Here is a 23,836-nt window from a genome sequence, read left to right as displayed (position 1 = left end):
CTGGGGAAACTGGTAATTGTAGAGGCAGCATTTGCACGCACATGCACGTGTCCATATAAAATTGTGCGCAGATGTACAGCCTATTTTATATTATGCATGGATATATGCACATATCAAATGGCCGTATCCATTAGCGAAGCCGGCATATGTGCATACATGTGCACCCACATGGCTGTTTAAAAGTTACCATCCCTGGCACTTAAATTAGGGGTCAAAGATAGGTGCCTAGTGCTGAAAACCAATGCTAAGTGCCTAACTTTTTTTCCCCGCTTTCTCACTTCCCCTATAGCCACTCACCTATTAGGATCCTAATTTTAGGGTTCTAGTTTGACTAGAACCCTACATTTAGGTACTCTGCCCTAGTAAAGTTTCAAATGGCCAATTTTGAATGCAAACTGAAAATTTACCCTTCATTTTTGTGACTATGTGATTAGTCATGTTTCTGGTGGGCTGAGATGCAAATTGCACATTGAAAAGCCTTCATGCTTACAGGAAGGCCAGATTTTTGCATTCATTCTTATTTGTGTTCAAGCACTTTAAATGCCGTGGTGCTATAAATTAAATAATTGCTGATCCATGCAACACATCACATCAAGGACTGGGGCTCGTGTATCATTGAATTCTCTAACTAGCACAGATGGAACTCAAATGCAAGTTAGTTTCATTCTCCTGAAACGTAACACCAGAGACTTCCCACAACTTTTCAAGCCTGTCCAAATCAGAGTCGGGATTATTTTTCACACCTGTACAAATGATCCTACAGGGACATGCATCAGCGGCAAATGTGTCATGAGCGTGTGTGACAGGTTTGGTACACCACATGCAGTAACATGATTCCTTTTGACTATAAATTGTTCACTTCAAGCACTAATAGTTACAAATTCAAACACATATTGAGAGAAAGGACATTTTTGCAAGAAAGGAAATTTGGATTTTGGATTTTACTACTCGCCTTTCCAAACTTGTGCTCAAGGTGAGTTGCAGTTCAGTTACATTAGGTATTTCCCTGTCCTCAGTAAACTTACAAGCTAATGAGTAAATTTTCAAAGGGATTATGCATTGAAAATTGGCATATATGCATGTATGTAGCTTATACGTGTGTTTGTGTTATTTTATGAACATCAAAATTGTGCATTATTTTCAGTTTTGCTAATACACATTTACCTGCGTAAAAATGGGGCAGTTTAGGGATGTTCCAGGGCGGGGCAAGAGGTAAACAAGGAAGTTGCTATTTTATAAGAAGCTTACACAAATACATTAGGCAACTTATTCATATAATTTTATACCTACTAATTATCTAGCACAATTGATATTAGACTTCTGTTATTTTTGGGAGGTGTAGGAGAACTGGAGGGATTTCAGGGTGAAGAACTAGGGTCTCGGTGAACTGGAGATGGACTGGAGCAACTGGTGATTTGAAATATGCATGTATATTTTAAAATATACCTGCTGCATATAAATTAGGAATTTACCTATACATGTTATATTTTTTGTGCATATGTTTATAAAATAGAGAAAATAGGCACTTTCAATGCAATGAAAATATTCGCGCATACTGCAACATACACACGTACTTTCAGAGCTGAATTACACTGTAGTTTATAAATTGTGCAGCAACCAGCTACATAGGTTATAAGATAGTAGGATAAATCTCCACACACCCACTTACATATGCAAATCAGATAATATGAATATGGTTGAAAAGTTATCCTCTACCTTGATCTCTAAAGAAATGGAACATGAGTGAATTGTTCAAGGAGAATCAATGAGAGATGTAGGATTTGAACCCTAGCATCTTTGGTTCTTAATAATAACATAAGAACATAAGAACATAAGAAAATGCCATACTGGGTCAGACCAAGGGTCCATCAAGCCCAGGATCCTGTTTCCAACAGTGGCCAATCCAGGCCATAAGAACCTGGCAAGTACCCAAAAACTAAGTCTATTCCATGTTACCATTGCTAATGGCAGTGGCTATTCTCTAAGTGAACTTAATAGCAGGTAATGGACTTCTCCTCCAAGAACTTATCCAATCCTTTTTTAAACACAGCTATACTAACTGCACTAACCACATCCTCTGGCAACAAATTCCAGAGTTTAATTGTGCGTTGAGTAAAAAAGAACTTTCTCCGATTAGTTTTAAATGTGCCCCATGCTAACTTCATGGAGTGCCCCCTAGTCTACTATCCGAAAGAGTAAATAACCGATTCACATCTACCCGTTCTAGACCTCTCATGATTTTAAACATCTCTATCATATCCCCCCTCAGTCGTCTCTCCTCCAATGCTACTGCTCTAATCACTAGGTCATTTCTCTATTGTCAGCAGCTTCAGAATAAACAACAACTGAGCAAAGCACTCTGTAATAAAATAGCTGCTTATTTGTTTCACCTGAAAAGAAAGTCATGCAGGAGTTTTGTTGTCACTGAAGTTTCCCAACATCTGCTGTAATACCTCAAGAAAATCTTTAACCTGATCCTGGTTTCAGAGAGCAAAAGTCAAGCTTCCATCCCAGACATTTAGGCAGTAGTATGAGGGATGAATGATACTAGGTTAGTTAATTTGTAAGCGTAGGGCACTTTTTGTATGTCTATGATGTTTTGATGTGCCTTACAGCATCTTATACATGATTGGATTTTAATGCTGTTTTAACTGTAACTCGTCTTCATGTTAGATTGAAAAAGCAAGAAATCAAATAAACAGACATCAAAGACATTGAAAGTATATAAGGAAAGCACACAAAGATTCTCCCCTCCTCCTCCTCCAGGGTTAGGAAGGGAAGAGCTAACTGCATCATATTGACTGAGGCTCTCTGCCTGCACACATTAGAGCATTGATGGCAATCTCCAGTCCTCGAGTGCCACAAACAGACCAGGTTTTCAGGATATCTACAATGAATATGCATAAGATAGATTGGCATGCACTGCCTCCATTTCTCATGCACATCCCTTGTAGATATCCTGAAAACCTGGATTGTTTTTGGCACTTGAGGACTGGAGTTCACCATCACAGCGATAGAGTAGTAACTGGAAAATAAATAGGGACCCATTTTAGATGCTACCTAAGGCCAATTATTACACATTTTTCTATGTTGCCCAAGTTTGATCATTATCTAAATTGTACTCCCAGGTGCCTTGATGATGATGCTGCTGCATTTCCAAAGGTGTACTTTCATAACAAACAGAAACAGTCATTCCTGTCACTGGCAGCAGCACAGGGGATGCTTACATGATTACCTTTTTTCTCAGCATTAGAGATAATTTTCTTCCTTTGCAGTTTACTGCAATAACATTTGCAAGATTTTACCTTTTCTCTATTTAACAATTTCCTTAACTCTGCAATGTCTTCCACTACATCATCCCATATTGCTATGACCACCACATCAAGAGTAACAGGTGAGGACCCGTGACTCGAGGACTGGCAGGTAAAATCACTGATTAGAAACTACAAATTAGATAGCGAGCCAAGATGGCTGACTGAAGGAGAGACACGGAGGAGGCTCTCTGCTTGCTGCTGGATTTTACATACCTCAGTGTTGTGGTCCCGGTCGCTAGACTCGCGACCGGGTCCTTACCTTCCTCTCTTGCGCGAGGGAGACTGTTTTAAAGATTCAACTGCAGGAAGTTCCGACCCACCTCCTTGATGATGTCAGATGCCATCATCAGATGGCAAGGTATTTAAGCCTGGCGTCTGGCTAAGGAGGTTGCCTAGCAACTAGGTTCTCTCTTGGAGGCACCAATTGCTGTGTTTCTGATCCTGATCCTACTCATCTTCCGGATTCTTCTCGGTTTGTTTCCTTGGTTCCTGATCCCGGTTCACCTCTGATACTCCATGTCTGTCGCCTGTCTCGACTTCTGCTCCGTCCTTGCTTTGGTCTCGCTGCTGCCACCTAAGTCCCAGCGGTCCGGATCCTCAAGGGCTCCTCCCGGGGAGATCTCGGATCTCCAGGGTAAAAATTCCATCTTCTCTTCAGGACTCGCTTCTGCCGCCTAAGTCCCAGTGGTCCGGGTCTTTACTGGCTCCTCCCGGGGGGGATCTCGGATCTCCAGGGTGAAGATTCTGTTCCTGCGTTCATCTTAGTACCGCCTCCCGGCCTGTCCCATCTCCGCAGAGCTCTTTCTTCCAACCATCTTCCTCCACCAGGTTGGCCCATGGGTCCACTGTCCAGTCCGCAACAGTTTGCTAGGCCATGGACCTGGCGGATATCTCTGGTCTGCAAGCCATTCCGGAAATGGCCCAATGCTTGCAACAGCAGCAACATTGTCTCGATGTTCTGGCTGCCACCATCGAGAGGCTGGCAAATCGCCTGGATGCCACTCCAATTGACCCACCACCATTACCGCCTCCGGCTCCTGTGAACATTACTGCTCCCACTCAATTGCCCGCGCCCTCAGGCTACGTAGGAGAGGCCAAAGGCTGCCAGGGATTTTTGAACCAGTGCTACATCAGGTTCTCTCTACTCCCTAGTCAGTTCCCCTCGGACTCCGTGAAAATAGCCTATATCTTGTCACTTTTGCAAGGGAAGGCGTTAAGCTGGGCATCACCAATGTGAGAGCACCAGGATCCCTTATTAAGTAATCTGCAGCAGTTCGTCCTTAATTTCAAGCAAGCATTTGATGAACCCGCACGCTTGCCCACTGCTATGTCAGAGCTATTACAGCTGAGACAGGGAGCTTGCTTCCTGTCAGACAATGCAATTGAATTTCGCACCCTCGCTATGGAGGTAGGGTGGCGTGAAGACAGTCTCCGGGGATTTTTTCTGGAGGGTCTGTCACCGCGCATTAAGAACGAGTTGGCGGCTAGGTACATTCTGGACGACCTCAACGGAGTAATTGACCTTGCTGGCCGGATCGACAGTCGACTTCAGCAAAGAGTAAGGGAGGGACGTCCACCACATCGACCCATATCCTTGGCACCTGCCTTCCCTTACTTAAATGAACTATAAATACCTGAACTTACAATAAAAATAATTGTGAAGTTTGGATGGAACTGTATCTTTGTTCTTGCACTATGTTTATGTGAGTGCTTGCTTATGTGCAAGGTCGCTTCTGCTGATTTCGGGACTTAAATAACACCAATTTATTCCCAAGGATAACACATAACACTATCCAAGTGTTATGTGTTATCGCCCCAGGACTTTGACAACCTCGTCAAGTCCTGGGGCGACACACTCCGACTATTCTACAGAGGAACTTATGCAGTTGGGTCGCATGCCTTTAACTGCGGAGGAGAGGCGAAGGCGTCGGGCCTATGTTTATACTGTGGCAGCAAGGGTCACTTCCTAGCCCAATGCAAAGAGCGTCCAGAAAATGCCAAGCTAGGCAAAACTGAGGAGCTACTCCTAGATTGTGCTAATGCTGCTCCTCAATGTACTGTACCAGTGACACTAGAATATCCTGGAGCGTCTTTCAACACACTCGCCTTTATTGACTCCGGAGCGGGTGGGAATTTTATTCTTTCCGATTTGGTACACCAGATTCAATTACTTACTCGTCCTTGGACTCCTCCTCTTAGGATTACGTCTATCCAAGGGACAGTGTTGCCTGGTAGTATTTCTAACTCCACGGCTCCGCTTACTCTCCAGACCGGAGTGCTACATTCTGAGGAAATTTCATTTTTGATCCTGGAGAAAGCGGTGATTACCATGGCTACAACGCCATTCGCCCATGATCCATTGGGACTAGTTATAAATCATCTGTTGGAGTCTCTTTTATTTTGATCACTGTCTCCAGGTTCCGGGTCCACCTTCTGTGTCCTTGTTGACTACTTCCGTATTGCCACCTGCACCTTACTCTGAATTTGCAAAAGTCTTCTCCAAGAAGAAAGCGGATATTTTGCCTCAGCAGTGCCCCTTTGATTGCGCAATAGAACTTTTACCGGGAACCATTCCACAGCGTGGGAGTGTATACCCTTTATCCTTGCCAGAGACACGCGCTATGTCTGAGTACATCTCTGAGAATCTCGCTAAAGGTTATATCAGACCCTCCCAATCTCCAGCTGGGGCGGGTTTTTCTTTGTGGGAAAGAAAGACGGCTCGCTCAGACCTTGCATTGATTACAGGGGTCTTAATGCCATAACCAAGCGAGATCGGTACCCGCTGCCATTAATCCCAGAACTTCTGGACAGATTGCAAGGGACCAAGGTTTTTACCAAACTTGATCTACGAGGGGCCTACAACCTAGTTCGAATCCGCCCTGGGGACGAATGGAAGACTGCCTTCAACACAAGAGTCGGGCATTATGAATATTTAGTGATGCCCTTTGGCCTATGTAACGCTCCGGCAGTCTTCCAAAACCTCATGAATGAGGTGTTGCATGAAATGCTACACTCCTATGTAATAGTATATCTTGATGTTTTGATTTATTCACCAGATCTGAAGTCCCATCGTCAACACATTAAACAAGTACTGCAAGTTCTCAAAGACAATCAATTGTATGCGAAGCTAGAAAAGTGTATGTTTGAATGTGAGTCACTCCCCTTCCTGGGATATATTGTTTCTTCCACCGGGTTCCACATGGACCTGGAGAAGGTGTCCGCTATAAAGGACTGGCCTCGCCCTGTGGGGGTGAAGGCGTTACAACATTTTCTTGGATTTGCAAACTTCTACAGACAATTTATTCCTAATTATTCCCTCAGAGTCGCACCTCTTACCGCGCTAACCAAAAAGGGGGCGGATGCTAAAGTTTGGCCCAAAGCAACCTGTCAAGCTTTTGAGGATCTGAAACAAGCATTCTTGTTGGACACTTGTTTATACCATCCAGATCCGTGTCGTCCTTTCGTTGTAGAGGTGGATGCCTCCAGCATTGCAGTAGGGGCAATCTTAAGTCAACACCCTTGCTCAGGTAAACTACTTCCATGTTCTTACTTTTCCTAAATGTTTTCAGCAGCAGAATGTAACTACAGTATAGGAGACAAGGAACTCCTAGCAATCAAGTTAGCATTTGAAGAATGGAGGCAATGGCTGGAGGAGGCAGCGCACCCTATTACGGTATACACCGATCATAAGAATTTAGAATTCTTGTGCCAAGCCCATTGGTTAAATAGTGTGCCCATGCGGTTTAATTTATATAGGGCAAACTAGCAGGATGATCCGTTCACTGATCATAGAACACAGAAGTCGGATTAAATCCTTGAATAGTAACGCACCCTTAGTTGAACATTGGGTACAACAGTTGCATACAATAGAAGATATTAAATTCTTTGTGTTAACCAAATTATTGTTACCGAATGGTGATGATTTGTCTGCAGCGCTAAAACGTCTTGAACAGCGTTTTATTTTTAAATGGGGTACGGTGGCCCCGGGTGGACTTAATGGTCCGATTGAATGGGAGGCATTTTGGCACACAAATTGATTAGTTTGCAGGTGTGACTTGTTGATTATTGGTCTGAGGATATATAAACTGGGGGTAACGTGGTTACGTTACTTACGTTTGTTTGACATGTGACTTCCTTGGTCCCGGTAGAGAGAGATAAACCCGTTGAAAGTAAGCTATTTGGAGCTGGGCTGTTTTTTGACTTGTTGGGCTCATTTCAGATATCTGTGAATACCTGAGTAGATGAATTGTGTTGCGGTTCTGTTGAAATGTAGTTGAACCTTTGTTCTGTTTTCTTTTTTCATATTATAGAAATTTGAAGGATAAGCTGAAATATTCGAATAGTGTTGAAATTGCTAATTGATTCTACATTGGACCGAGATTTGAGAAACTTGTGTGTGAAAATAAGTGTTGTGCAGGTTAGTAGGGGGTCTTGAGCTCCCTATGAGTTAATAATTGGAATCATGTATATGTGAGGATATTAAATATATGATGTCTTTTTGACAAATAAGAACAGTATGATTTGTGGTGTTTTGATGAGTCCCTGATGAAGCCCCGGTGTGGGTGAAACAAAGCGCTTTTGTTGGACAGCGTGTATATAAAGAAGTGAAGGCGAAATCAGTCCCTTTTGAAATGTACGGGACTGATTTAGGACACGATGTATATTGAAGAGTGGAGGAACGCATTGGATTTTGGATAGTGTTATGTGTTATCCTTGGGAATAAATTGGTGTTATTTAAGTCCCGAAATCAGCAGAAGCGACCTTGCACATAAGCAAGCACTCACATAAACATAGTGCAAGAACAAAGATACAGTTCCATCCAAACTTCACAATTATTTTTATTGTAAGTTCAGGTATTTATAGTTCATTTAAGTAAGGCAACTCCAATCAAGTGAACATGAAGAATATTTATAAAGTCCCCCGACGCGGTCCGCGTTTCGGGTGAGCTGCATCAGGAGGGACCACAGCGAAATTTTTAGTCTACAATAAAATAACATCAATCAAGAACGGAACAAAACAGGCTGCAAGTGAAAGATATAACATAGAAAATTCATACCTTTAGAGTTGACATCAGGAGCGCAAATGCCCCATACCAGTGACAGCCATTTAAATGAAAAAAGGCGCGAAAGAAAAGGGTTTCTCTCGCGAGATGCTGCAAGCGGTGAGTACACAGAACCACACATGCCGGATTAATGACTAATCAATAAAATAGATGCCATTCTATTTCCTTGTTTAGACCATTGGGTGAAACTGTGTCCAAGGTAAAAATCCAACGCTGCTCCCTCCTACCTAATATCCCGGCGTAGTCTCCCCCCCGGTGAGGGTGTGGGACCACCTCCAGAACAAGGAAGGAGAGAGCAGCGACGGAGTGGCCAGCCTGGAGCCAATGTGCCACCAGAGGCTCGTCAATTCTACCAGATCTAATATTGCAGCAGTGCTCAATAATCCTTGTCTTAGTCATACGTGAGGTTTTACCCACGTACAACAAAGGGCAAGGACACTTGACCACATACACAACTCCTCTGGTGGTGCAGTCAGTCCCCGTGCGGCCACTGCACCATGTGCCATCATACGGAATTATTTACAGCATTTGTGCATCCCAAAACTGGACGAGTGTTTAAGTTATCTTCTAGGACTGACTGCACCTCCAGAGGAGTTGTGTATGTGGTCAAGTGTCCTTGCCCTTTGTTGTACGTGGGTAAAACCTCACGTATGACTAAGACAAGGATTATTGAGCACTGCTGCAATATTAGATCTGGTAGAATTGACGAGCCTCTGGTGGCACATTGGCTCCAGGCTGGCCACTCCGTCGCTGCTCTCTCCTTCCTTGTTCTGGAGGTGGTCCCACACCCTCACCGGGGGGGAGACTACGCCGGGATATTAGGTAGGAGGGAGCAGCGTTGGATTTTTACCTTGGACACAGTTTCACCCAATGGTCTAAACAAGGAAATAGAATGGCATCTATTTTATTGATTAGTCATTAATCCGGCATGTGTGGTTCTGTGTACTCACCGCTTGCAGCATCTCGCGAGAGAAACCCTTTTCTTTCGCGCCTTTTTTCATTTAAATGGCTGTCACTGGTATGGGGCATTTGCGCTCCTGATGTCAACTCTAAAGGTATGAATTTTCTATGTTATATCTTTCACTTGCAGCCTGTTTTGTTCCGTTCTTGATTGATGTTATTTTATTGTAGACTAAAAATTTCGCTGTGGTCCCTCCTGATGCAGCTCACCCGAAACGCGGACCGCGTCGGGGGACTTTATAAATATTCTTCATGTTCACTTGATTGGAGTTGCCTTACTTAAATGAACTATAAATACCTGAACTTACAATAAAAATAATTGTGAAGTTTGGATGGAACTGTATCTTTGTTCTTGCACTATGTTTATGTGAGTTATTTAAGTCCCCCCATATAAAGTAAAATAGAATAGGGTTGAAACATCTTTTTGAAAGCTGTGGATAAAGATATACTGTGTTAGATATATACAAAAAAACATTGATTGTATATTGTGGGGGTATTCTAACAAGTTGGGTGAGGAATTGACACATTACAACACATTGTAAACATTTGCTGTGTCACATTGTTTCATGATTATTTTTAATGGTATGGATGGAGAATGAATGAGATTAGTTAGTTTTTACTCTGTCTAGTGAGAGTCATGTTTTTATATTTATAATAAAGAATGTGTGTTACATGATATGATTATATTATGTTCTCTCATTGTGTAGATTGTGTTATGTTTTGAGAGAATAAGAAAAATATTTCCCTGTGTTATATTTATCATCACTAGTCTTGCCAGCTCTTCCTCACTACTCACTGCTCTTGCCATGCCCAAGTCCCAGCTCTATGTAAAGCTGCCTTGCTATTCTAACCTTGTCTTCTCATGGTGTCACTTCTGGTTCCTTGACCTGACCCTTGTTTTTACCTTGCCTTTTGGCCTATGGGCCTTGTGCCTTGCGGCCCACAGGCCTTCTAGCCTCTTGCCTTGAGGCCTTCAGGCTTATTTTGCCTTGTTCCCTCTCTTGATGCCTTTGGCCTATTCTCTCTTGTATCCTGCCTTGAGGCTTTTCAGGCCTATTCTGTCTGTTCCAAGCCTTGCTGCATTTGGGCTTCTGTGTTCTTTGTTTGGTGTTTCCCTTGTCTAAGTCCTGCCCTATTCTGCCTAATTGGTCTTGTCCTGTCACTTCCAGTCTTGCTTGTACCAGAGTCCTGACCTTGCCTTGCCTCACCCTTGTCTTGTCTAGTTCCAGGTCCTGCTTAGTGTCCAGCCTGTCCTGCCTTGTCTACCTTGTCCAGCCTGTCAAGTTTACCTAGCCTTGTCTACAGCCTGCCTTGTCCTGCCTGCCAAGCCTGCCTGCCTTGTCCAAGCCTTGCCTGTGTGGACTCACCACTATAATGTACTGCTGCCACAGAGACTAACTGGCCCTCAGAACCCAAGGGCTCAACCTGCAGGGGAGAAGGTTGGCTAGACGGAAGACCTGCCCTTGTCTTGTCCTGAGTCCTGTCTTGCAGTCCTGTGCCGCTGCCCAGGTGGGTTTCCCAGACTCCGGGGCCCATAACAGCTTGGGGGTAACTGCACAGAACAGCAGTTACTACTCTTGAGAGAAACAGGGGGTATCCTACACGGAGCAGCAGATACTACCATAAGAAGCTTGCAGGGCAGATTGGATAGGCCATCTAGTCTTTTCTGCCTTCATTACTATGATTTGGAATCATTTTCAAAGCTAACACATGTGCACGTTAATTTTGAAAATTGATGTAATGTATACTCATATTTGCCAACTTTCTTATGTGAGCTATTGCAAAACTACCCCCTAAAAGGAATCTGGCTTACCCTGCTGATGGCGGGGAATGATGAAGCATCTCACTTCCTGGGTAGAAACATTCTCTATAGATGGACCCTATCCTTGGTTTAGAGAGCTGTCATTAACTTTTGCTTTCAGAAGTCACCAGCAACACAGGCTACTAGATTGTCCTAGCTTTGTAATGCACAATATTTAACTATTTTTAAATCGTCAAAAAATGATTCACATCCCTATTGACCAGTGTATACTATTTGCCATGCATTACTTATGTTGCATTACCATTTAATCTACCAGTTCACCTAATCCATCTACAGGTCTTCGAGACCCTCCTGGCTCTTTAGCCTGAAGTCTACCCATTTCACCCAGACCTTCTCCCACCCAGTCACTATTTCACTTTTAAGACATTTATGATCAGATATAGAGCAGGTGTAAATATGCGCAAGTAAGCTGCCAAATGTGCATGTGTAAATTGCTTATAAAATAGCAAGTTACTCGCATAGATATTGGCCCTGCCCCAGAACACCCTGGCTCGTTCCTTTTTCACACATGCAAATTTACTTAGTTATGCTGTCCTATATTTTCCGGCTATCCTAGCCCTCCAAGTTAATACCTCCTTGTTATATGTATCTTTCACCTCTTGTTATATGGTTGTTTAAGTTATACCCCTTGTTACATGTAAATCGACCTGATATGAATTTTTTTCATGAAGGCCGGTATATAAAAATGTTAGTTAGTTAAATAAATAAATAAATAAATAAATAAATAAATAAATAAATAAATATTGTAATTAACTTTATTTCCATTTTCCACCTGGCTTGATTGCCAGCAAGATTTGGGATTAGTTTTGTTGGGGGGGGGGGGAGGAGGAATGGACAAAGGTGGGGCGGCAGCAGTTATCCTTTCAGGTTTAAATGTTTGTAAATATTTTTACATTTTAATGCTGAATGGAAGAGTTCACTGAAATTCAATTTTTATGGTACACTGCAGCCTAGGGATACAGTCTTCAATTTTCCAAGACTGTTTTAAAGAGCCATCACCTCTTTTATTAATTAAAAGAACGGCATGCAATAACTTTAATATAAGCCACTGTATTGTTGAACCTTAAGCAGTTGCCCTGCTCCCAGTTTTGGAAACATTGTTATTCTTGACATCACACACACTAGTCTTCGATGCATTCATTCTAATTTGTGACAATGTTATCAGAATAGATTTTTCTGCCAGGTGAGAAAAAAAATGGAAACAATTCACAAATAACTGAGTTTAAGTCGTGTCACTCTGAACTTCTTTTTCAACAAAATAACTTGTTAACCCAGAAAAGAAAAAAGCAAATTCAGGACTAGCCTCAAAACCATTCATTGCCACAGTCCTGATCCTGTCCGTAGGCGGCAGGGGCTCTGACACAATCCTTAGATACAAAGATTTACTTTTATATAACTGGAAAGACTGCAGCTCTCCAGTACTGTGACTATTTCATGGCCTGCGGCCTTCCCCAGGACAGGTCAGTACCCAGTCCCTTTCTCAGCGGCAGCTTTACTCTCAGTATTCACTTTAGTAGCAAGCCAGGCAACTCACCAACAGCCTGCCTGCCGCTGCTGAGCTTTAAGAAGACTTCATTATCAAGGTCTGTCAACTGCCCCTAGGGAATTAACAGCCCAGTCCTAGAGGCACACCTATACAGTCTTACTTTCAGGATATCTCTAATATCCATGGAATAGATTTTCATGTATTAGAGACCCTGTTTAGGCAAATCTTTGTCAAGGATATTCACTACAGATATCCTGAAAACCAAACTAATTAGATGTGCTTCCAGGACAGAGTTGAAAATCACTGCTCCAGTCTGCCTTTGCTGACTCATACTTAACACAGATTTTCTTTTTCCATAGGGGCAGAACCATAATTGGCCCCTGTCAACACCTTCCTTCAGTGCAAGGTCTGCTTGATCTGCCAGAGTCAATTACATGTACGATATGTGATGTCATTCCTGACAATTTTACCTAAATGGCAGCTTCAAAGGGCACAGGAAATATTTCTTTTCTCAAACTGTGAGTGCAATCCCCCTGCTCTATGAATTCCATGTAGAGGCATACATCTACCATATAAATGGGCATGGACCAACGTGCCGCAAATGTGCAGTAGAGAGCAGCTCTACTGCGCATGCGCGAGAGCATGTCGGTCAGAGGGGACCCCAGTGGATGGCTGTCTTGGAAATGGCGAGGAGGAGCAGCGGCAGCAGCGGCGGCAGCACAGGAGGTCTCCGGAGGGTCTCTCTCTCTCACGCGTGGGGAGAAGCAGCGGCGGCAGCACAGACACAGAAATGGGAGGTCGCCGGGAGTCTCTCTCTCGCGAGCGCCTCATCACCGAGCGTCGGGCGGGCCAGCAACGAGCCCGGTGGAGAGGCGCGCGCACGAGAGAGACCTCCGGAGACCTCCCATGGAGCAGCGGCGGTGGTATCTAAGTGTCAGGTGGGCCAGAGAGAAGAAGAGGGAGTGGAGGAGGGCTGAGGGAGAGGGACGGGGTTGTGGAGGAGGTGGGAGGGGGAGGAAGAGGATATAAGTGGGGAGGGTAAAGTTGTGGAATACAGAAAAAGGGAGTGGAGGAGGGCTGAGGGAGAGGGAAGGGGTTGAGGAGGTGGGAAGGGAAGGAAAGGGAAGATGAGAAGGGATGGAAGGAAGAGGATGTAAGTGGGAAGGGTAAAGTGGAGTAGAGAAAAAGGGAGTGGAGGAGGGCTGAGGGAGAGGGGAGAAGGGGAAGGAAAGGGAAGGTGAGAGGGGAAGGGAAGAGGATATGACTGAACAAGTGGGAAGGGTAAGAAGTTCTGGAGAAGAGAAAAAAAAGAGTGGAGGAGGGCTGGGAGAGGGAAGGGGTTGTAGATGAGGTGAGAGAGGATGGAAGGAAAAGGGAAGTTGTGGAGAACAGAGCGGCTCTAACCGTGCCAGTCTAACCGATGGAATCTCGCCCGTTTTAACGGGCTTAACAGCTAGTACAAATATAACCAAAAACTCACTGCATACATATCATGACACACAGGCTTTCACAGATATACAGTGCATTCCTACAAAGACACCCACAGTGACACTTTAAAAACAGACATATAGCACAGCAAGCCCATGGATATAAAAACTGCTTCTGGTCAATCAGGGACCAGTGTGCTGGGCAGGCACAATTCCACTGGTGGCAATCTTAATTTAAGAAGTTTCTTTGGAGGGTGCCCTCTGTGACAGTATCTAAATTCAAAGGGGGACAGCACCTATTTCCCCCTGGCACCGAAACCCCTCTGAACAGCAGACCTCATTGGCAGATGTTGGACAGCACATACCATGGGCGAGTTCCACATCTGAGCCTTAGAACCAGAGATTTAATTCAAAATTTAAACTTTGAAAGTCAGTAAAAATCAAAGCATCCAGATACTGGAAAATAGTTTTGGAAGTAAGAATAACAGAACTTGAATTTTTGAAGAAAGAATTTTTTTTAAATTAATAATATACACCATCTTATTTTCAGAGATATTTACACATTTTCAGCAGTTAAACAACCTAAAATATAATGTTAAATGAAGTCCTGATACATTTATTTATTTAGAATTTTTTATATACCAATAATTGTTTGGAACATCTAATTGGTTTACAGAAAATGTAATGAAGCCAGTGGCTTTACAATAAAAATTGAAGATTGGATAATAATATAAATGTGGAAAGCAAAAGCACAGGGGGAGGAATTAGCTACAGGATAAAATCAGCATTAACTCTAGGATAGGATAAAAAATAATAACAACTGTGGGATAACATCAAAATTAACTGTAGGGTAAGGTCAATTCTACATATGTACAGATTCTACATGATATGTCAATTCTACATGAAATGTACAGAGGCTATAGGATAAAGTAAAATATACATGACATAAGTACAGAGGCTATAGGAGACTTTTTCAAAATATATAAATGAAAGGTGCAAGAAGAGAGAGAGGGGGGAGAAAGGAAGGGAGGGCTGGAAGGGGGGGAGGAGTAGTGAGACAAGGGCTAAGTGGGTCAGAAATGGGAAGGAGTAGTGGGACAAGGGACATGATACATATCCTTCTGCATTTCATCACTTATATTTGTAAAAATCAACATGTACATTAATTCATCAGTGTTCTCACAGCTGCTAACATTTTAACAGACAATGTGTGAATTTTCCCTGAAAGAAAAAAAAAAAAAGCGTATTGATAATTCTGCTTTTCAGTACCTTCTCTGCTTCCAAAATACTGAGAATTTCAGGACCTTGGAGAGTTCTAATGTTCCACAAAGGATTGATCTGCGGTTGTGGGATCGTTTTGGCCAGGCAAAAAAGCTTCTACATACACATTACTGTACATTAGCTTTGTGGGTGTCATAGATCCCATCTTCAAATCTTTAAAACGTAATGCAGAACATTATTCATCTAAAACTTATTTTGGTTGGTTCCATAAGAGATTTTACAACCTCCAGATGTATCCTATATTTCCTGGGATTAATGTAGCAATGAACATTATTCTAAGAAAGAACAGGACATTAAAGAAAAAGTGGTTTTACGTAGCAGTTTTCAAAGAGCTTCACCATTTATTATTTCTGTTTATAAAGCCTGGAGTAATAGAAATGTACAATGTGCTTGAAGTGTTGGGATTTTTAATTTGTTATTTTAATTTGTTTCAGTATTAATGCATTCTCTATATGGCAATAGAAAGTGCTGTGGGGATAGAGGAGGAAAGATTAAGGGAGAGAGGTTAAGCACAGAGATATTAAGACTTTCACAAAGTCATGGAATAAAAGTTGATAATTTCTGTAGTTATCATCAAAGCAAAAATCCTCATTTAGTTTTATGGATTTTAGGGATTTGTGCTCTTTTTGCTAAATTGGATCCAGAACGCTACATCTTTAAAATGTGAATGAAATAGCAAGTGCTTGCGAAGAAAGCTTTTATCAGATCAGAAGGTGACAGGAGGGGTGAAATGGAGAATATAGTTTATTTCTGCTCCTGTCTTCATCCATGGCTTCAGACTCCACAGTTATCATAATTTTGGATTTTTAGCTTCACCTTTCCAAATGATTCTCAAGGCAGTTTATAGCAATATTAGACTTTAGAAACAGTATGTCCCTGCCCCCCAAAGAACTTGAAATCTAAGAGGTGAATTTTAAAAGCCAGGCATGTGCCAAATGTGGGAGATGTCATGCATGCAGGACATGTGCATTCCACTCAATTCTAAAAGCTGTCTAAGGGCGCGCATATCTCTCTATACATGAATATCTCACTTGAAATGAAAAAGGGGCATGGTGTGGGGATTTCAGGGCAGGACCAAGAGACGTGCACACAAATACCTACATGCCTGGGCAAGCACCCAGGTCCAGTGCCATGTAAATTTACTTCTACTATGAAGGAGGTGTAAATTTAAAATAAACAGGCATCTGTGAGGGGTTTGAGGGGTCTGGGGTAACTGGGAGAGTGCAGGCTAAAGAACCTAGCTCTCAACTGAGCAAACTCTTGGATGAACTGGTGAAACTGGTCATGGTGTGGATGAGCACCATTTATAAAATTCCCACTTGCGTGGCTCAAACCTAACTGCACCCATTTGCAAAACATGTGCACATGTTATAATATTGCCGCGTCTCTGGACACATGCCAGTGCATGTGTGTACCCGCATGCCGCAAGGCTCTTCCCTATCCTCCACCCTCTTCAAAATATATCTGTTGCCCCTCTGCCAACTCCTCTCTGACCTTGGCCTCAAGCACTTCATATATGCGGATGATGTCCAAGTCCTCATCCCTATACAAGGATCCCTTTCCAACTCTCTAAAGACTTGGGAAAATTACCTTGCTTCTATAAACACTCTCCTCACCAATCTCCAACTGGCCTTAAACACTTCAAAAACTGAGCTCCTAATCATTTCATCCCATCATAATTTATTGCCATCCCTCAGTAATGACCCTCTTCTCCCCACCCTCTCCCTCCCACACACTGTATGGGATCTTGGAGTCACCTTTGACCAACAATTGAAGATGAACACTTATATCAATACAATCATAAAAGAATGTTTCTTTAAGCTCCATGTGCTTAAAAAACGTAGACCCCTCCTCCATAGCCATGACTTTCGTACTGTCCTCCAAGCGATTATCTTCTCCAAAATGGACTACTGCAATTCCCTCTTGCTAGGCCTTCCTAACTCAACCATCAAACCCCTCCAAATGCTTCAGAATGCAGCAGCCAGAATCCTCACTAATACCCGCAAATCAGACCATATTACCCCAGTCCTCAAAGATCTTCACTGGCTCCCCATCTCCTCTCGCATACTCTACAAAACCCTCACTATCATCCACAAAACACTACAAACACACACAATATATATTGGCTTGATGACTCCCTCCGCTTCCACTCTAACTGTCCCACGAGAACAGCATACAAAGGCATTTACACACCCTCCCCCAAGACCACCCATCTCACCTACACGAAAGAGCGAGCCCTATCTATTGTAGGCCCTGCCGTTTGCAATTCCATGCAGCCACATCTCCGTTTAGAGCCAGGTACTCAGAAATTTAAGAAAATGCTTAAGACATGGCTCTTCAAACAGGCACCCTGATTAAACCACCTCTCCTTCCCACCCTTCCTCCTCCTTTAATTCACCCTCCCCCTCCCCTACCCCGTAATCGCCTTTATTTTCCCTTCTCCTGATATATTATCTGTCTCGCCTACTCTTTTTCAACTTTTCCATTTATATCCCTTACCTGGCAGATTGTAGGCATATTGTACTTATCCCCTTGTATTTTTAGTTTACCTTAAGAATTTATAGTTTCTTGTGTTATATTGCACCCTTATCTTAGGGTATGGGTGCAATACTTACCATTACCCCCTACCCCCTGCTTTACCTGGCATATTGTACATATCTCCTTGTATTTATAGTTTATCTTGTAGATTTATAGTTTATATTATTTTATATTGCACCCATATCTCTTGCATTTTAGCTATCACCTTTTACCCTCACCCTAAATCATTTGGTTCTCACTTTGTTCTCCTCCCCTAATTTTTGCTGTTGCTCCCTTGTTTCCCCCTCCCTATTCTATGTATTTCAGGTAAGTTCTCTGTAAACCGATATGATGTACTCACGAATACCGGTATATAAAACCTTTTAAATAAATACATAAATAATATTGCCGAGTCTCTGGACACACACCAGTGCGTAGGTGTACCCACATGCCCGTTTGAAAGTTACTGTCCCTGTGAGTACCTGAGGCAATGGAAGATAACATGATTTGCCCAAGGTCACAAAGAATGTCAGTAAGAGGAAGTGGGATTTGAACCTTAGTTTCCCTACTTCTCAGTCCATTGTTCTTACTACTAAGGCCACGCCTCACATTAATTATGGACAGTAGATTGGAAGAGTAACATTTAGTCATGGCTGTAGATGACTGAATTCACAGGATTGTATGGTGTTCTTAAAATGTTATTTTTTAATTTGTTCTAGTATTAGTGTATTTTTGATCCTTTGTTGTCGGATTCTATCTTTTTGCATTTTCTCCTCCAGTACAACTTCATAAATTCTTTAGAGGTTGAAGCATAAAGGGAAGACAAGACAGGTCTAAAGTGTGTTAAAGATGAATAAACAGATATTTTTGTTCACTGAATGTCTAATTCTATTTCCCTTGATGAGGAGCATCCAGAAATCCTCAGATCTATTCAGTGGAGCAAGGGTGTGCCCTTAAGAAGGCTAGTTATCAGGTCTGGAAATAGACATACTTATCCTGCCAGACAGCTTCTTAAATTTGTCAATTCAAGATCTAAGTGGAGATGGTATTGGCTTTGTTCATATTATAGTGTATTCTTGGAATGTTACTTTTCTAATGGGGGGGGGGCATTCTTTGGCTTTTTGTATTCTTTTCTAATTTCCCAAAATGTCTTTGCTGCCACCTGTTTGTCCTTTAAGTACAGATATCTTGAATTAGAAGTACTTCATATACTAAAGTATTCATATATTAAAGCTCATAGAATTGCATGCACTATTTCTTTTAGCGCACACTGTTTTGCTACCAGTTGTTCTATGCAAATAAGCCCAAAATAGCAAGAGCATGTGTAGTTTCCCTACAGAGAGTTTTGCAAAGACTTTAACTACACCGCAATGAAATGTAGCTAATTTTTTTCTCCAAAATTGTGTTTGCAAAGGGTTTTCATGCATAATTTAGATGTGTGTTCAAAGCTAATAAAGTGCTTTGCATAATTTTGAATCACAGTCACTCATGATCTGAGTTTAAATGCAGTTTTGCAAGTATAAACCTATGCACAAACAAATCGCTATTTGCAAAGCAAATAGTAAAATTTCACATGCTAAAAGGACAAATAATGCGCATATCCCATTTAGCACACATTGCAGTGTACAAAGTGACACACATTGTAGTGTACAAAGTGACTTCTCACAATTCTGCTTACTTTAGTACATCGACCTTATAGAAATGACAGCATCAAATTTATTGTCTACAATTTCTCTTTTTTTGTTCCTGCTGCCAAGCTTTATGTCATGGCGGGAGTGATAATAAATACTAGGAAACAGAAAGTGTTGGAAAGCCTTCAGAGTTTTATTGTATGGTCTTTTAAGCACAAAAGCCCCTCTCTTCTTCAGAGAACAAGGACTAAAGCAAGCACAGCTTTTGCACTGTACAATCCCCCCCTCCCCCTCCATCCCCCATCCCCTTCCAAAAAATTAACAAATCCTTCCCTCCATCCATACTTACACACTAGAACAGAGTCCAGGACAAATGTTTTCCCTTCAGATTTGGACAAGAAATGTTTATGAATAGTCTCTCTCGAACTAGAGACAGTTAAAAAAGTTCAAATCTCTTTCAGTTTTGAACTGCAAGAGAGCAGTTTCCACTCACAGCTTAGTAAAACTTTCTACCAAGAATAATAGCTCACTGCTTCAGCTCTGAGATTTGTCAAAGGAAGTCCAGTGCAACTGGCGATCAGAAGGCCGTCTAGTGAATAAGTTATCCAGCTAAAGTTAGCCTGATAACTTGTCTACTATATTCATGGGATAAACCTCCTGCTGAGTATACTTGTTTAAAGTTCTCCAGCTACATATAGCTAAATAACTTTATCTCTACCCAGCCAATGATTGAATATGGCCACTTAGGCCTAAAGTTATCCGGTCTCGTGTGGCTGGATAATATGCTACTTACCCGGATAACTTCAGAGATATCCGGGTAAGTAGCGCAACTTAGGAAAAAAAGCTCAGAGTCATGGGCTTCCTGGCCCGATGTCCACCCCATCTACCATCACATTACTAACCCCCTCTACCCTGCTGTCCCAAAAAAATGTACCCCAATCTAAAAGACAAACTAAAGTTATAAAAAGCACCGCTGGCCTGCAAAAAAATCACTACTTTACCCCTTCTGCCCCCCCAAACAGCCATACACTACCCCCTCCCATGCAGACACCCTCCCACCCAGCCGTTACCTTGAACATCTACCCCCTCCTCCTGCTGGGATCCCTCTGCTATGTGATGGTGGCCATTTCCAGCATTACTTACGGGCCGATGCAGTAAAGTGCGCTCAGGCTGAGCGTACTGTTAGCCCCCGTGTTTTTGATGCGCTATTTTTACCCCTTATACCGTAAGGGGTAATAGCACGTGGAAAATGCGTGGCCAACTCCCCTGAAACTAATAGCGCCCGCAACATGCAAATGCATGTTGATGGGCCTATTAGTCATTCCTGCGTGATCCAGAAAGTAAAATGTGCAGCGAAGCCACACATTTTAATTTCAGCCGGCACAGGGAAAGTGTACAGAAAAGCAGAAAAAAATGATTTTCTGTACACCCTCCGACTTAATATCATAGCGATATTAAGTCGGAGGCCCCAAAAATTAAAAAAAAAAAAATCAAAAATTAAAAATCTGCCCGTGGCCCGCGGGTTGGATGCTCAATTTTGCCAGCGTCCGGTTTCCGAACCCGTAGCTGTCAGCGGGCTTGAGAACTGACGCCGGTAAAATTGAGCGTCGGCTGTCAAACCCGCTGACAGCCGCCGCTCCTGTCCAAAAAGAGGCGCTAGGGACTCACTAGTGTCCCTAGCGCCTCCTTTTACCACAGGCCCTCATTTGCATACGGGCTGATACTGAATCGCATGCCCAGGACACTGGCCTGTGCGCTCGTCGGGAGAGTGGGTGCTCGCCAGCTCTCCCGCGACTTTTACTGTATCGGCCCATTAGGTAATAACACTGGAAGCGCAAAGCCATCCCAGCAGGAGGAGGGGGGTAGATGTTCAAGGTAATGGGTGGGTGGAGGTGTCTGCATGGGAGAGAGGAGTCTATGCCTGGGGGAGGCAGAAGGGGTAAAGTAGTGATTTTTTTTAGCAGGGGGCGGGATAGGAGGCTCAGGCCAATGGCACTCTTTTTTAACTTTAGCTTGTCTTTTAGATTGTGGCACATTTTTGGGACAGCAGGAGAGAAGGAGGTAGAGATGTGATGGTAGGGGGTTGAGCATCAGGCCTGGAGGCCCACGACTCAGAGTTTTGTTGTTTTTTTTCTAAGTTGCACTACTTACTGGGGTATCTCTGAAGATATCTGGGTAAGTAGGGAGTTATCTGGCCTCAGGAGGCTGGATAACTTTAGGCCTGCTTCCGAATAGATCTAAAGTTATCCAGCTAACTTACCCACACATATCTGATATTTGGCTAAGTTGGCCAGATAACAGAAACTCCTCCCCAGAATGTCCCCAGAACACCCTTTTTATATCCGGCTAAATTATAGCCAGATAACAACTTATCCGGCTATAATTTAACTGGATAACTGGCTGAAATTGCCATTTTAGCCATTTACAAGGATAACTTTTCAGTTATCTGTCCAAATGGCTTGAATATCTACCCCTTAACGTCTAAGGCAAGTTCTTTCTCCCAGGCTCCTAGAATTCTGCCTCAGCCAGTTTCTAATCTTTATGCTACAGACAGCAGAGTACAGCATCTCAAACCCTGCTGGGATAACCTACAGCCTAATCAGCTCGCTCGTTCCCGCCTGGGCTCAGCTTCAGCCTCTTTGTGCCGGGTGGGGTCAAACTCAGACTCCAGTGGAATGAACACCCCCCCCCCCCCCCGGCGGCACAGAAATAGGAGAAAAGCAGAATGAACAGTGGCATGACTATTCTAAGACACTGAGTGAAGACAAGACAGTGTTCATCAAACCCCAAGGCATGACGAGAGGGGCAAAGCATCATGAACAGTGGCACGAACACTCCAAGGCAACATGAGACGGCAACTTATATAGAATATAGGAGTAAAGCAGCAAAAAATGTGGCATCAACACTTCATGGCAGAGCATGGCAGCAAACAAATGGTGCATCGACGCAGCAAGCGGATGTAGGTATGCACACAATCTGGCTAGTCCAGATCCATCAAGGCCAGCAGCAGCTGTTAGGCCTCAACCACTAGAAAGGTTCAATTACATATTCTTTCTCAAACAAGAAAACGCAAGCTCTTCTAGTCTGCTCTTCACTGCTTTTATGTACGCAATTAGACTTTTCCAGTACCTGAGAAATATAGCCAGAGGAGGACCATAAAACTTAAGGAATTAATGAAAATGTGATCTTTGCATTTTGGTATCTAGACTCAGAATGCTCTCTAATCTTGTAATCCATCAGATTTTAAAAAAATGCAGTATCCTCTGTTTTAGCAGTGATTCTATTAATTTACTTACCACAAAGGTGACACTCACTGCTCTGCAGTTTCCAGAATCCTTCTTACTTCCACCTTTGTGAAGAGGAACCATATCCACCTGTCTCCAGTCCTCTGGAACTACGCCTAACCTTGAAGAATCATTGAAAAGGTTAGCCAGTGGAGCTCCAAGCGCTTCTTCATGTTCCCTTAATATTCATGGATGTATCCGGTCCGGCCTCATCACTTTTATCTATTTTTAGTTTAGCCAGTTCCTCATAAATACTGTCTTCTGAAAATTATTTGAGGTTTACCTCACTTCCAATCCCATATGAGTCTGTTTTCTGTAATCCCACTCCTGGCCTTTCCTCAGTGAACACCAAGCACATATGTGGCAGGGTACTATAATTCAGGTTCCTGCCTGCATGAGCTTATGCTGTGCTGGGATTTAATAATGTGGCCCAGGACAGTTGCCTACAGCTGACCTATTATAGATATGCTCTAGACCTGTCAAAGGGAGATGTGACAATGCACAGCAGGTTAGCTGATCCACCAGAGGAGAGAAGGAAAAATGTTCAAAGAGCTCTGTGTCTTCACTTGCATAAAGCTGCCATCGCCTCAGAACCAGTATCTGTCAGGTTAATCAGCGACAGTTGGACTGCCTAATGGAAAGAAAAAGACAAGAAAGCGGCAGTATCCTATATAAGTAAAACCAAAAGGGATCACCTGATTTTGTGAGCCAATCAACGCTAGCTATTCCCAGGCAGACGACGTCAGAGGATGCACCAGCCTATCAGCACAGGAAGGAAACTCAAACCAGCTTTCTTTGTTTTCCCGGGCTATCTGGAGGGGGAGGGAGCAACGATTAAGCTGCAGGGCGAGAACGAAGGGGACAGAAATCTGTGTCTGGAGAGGGATCAGAGACTGTTGAAGTTCCGGGGGCAGGCAGTCCCAGGATCCCGGAGCTGGAGGAGGTAGTGCACTTCACGTTTTTCCCATTGGTGATAAGACAAGTACACAGCAGTTCAGAAAGGCTGTCACATCCAGGAATAACTTAGCTTACGTGGCTTCTGAAGAATATAA

The 23,836-nt window shown here is 43.0% G+C and overlaps 1 long non-coding RNA gene across 4 annotated transcripts in view; it reads right to left on the bottom strand.

Annotated features, from left to right (window-relative positions):
* LOC115100480 overlaps window positions 1-23,411 on the bottom strand; it is a 241,054-nt gene extending 217,643 nt beyond the window's left edge. For 3 of the 4 annotated variants that reach the window (XR_003859098.1, XR_003859095.1, XR_003859096.1), the window contains exon 1: window positions 22,797-23,411. This is a non-coding gene — a long non-coding RNA (uncharacterized LOC115100480). The remainder of the gene's footprint in view (window positions 1-22,796) is intronic. The other variant, XR_003859097.1, reaches the window with a different exon arrangement.
* Window positions 23,412-23,836: the final 425 nt, after the last annotated feature.

The sequence above is a fragment of the Rhinatrema bivittatum genome, chromosome 10 (genome assembly GCF_901001135.1).
Source record: "Rhinatrema bivittatum chromosome 10, aRhiBiv1.1, whole genome shotgun sequence".
Lineage (NCBI taxonomy): Eukaryota > Metazoa > Chordata > Amphibia > Gymnophiona > Rhinatrematidae > Rhinatrema > Rhinatrema bivittatum.
The sequence above is the reverse complement of the archived record's forward strand: the minus strand, read 5'-3'. Positions and strand labels throughout refer to the sequence as shown.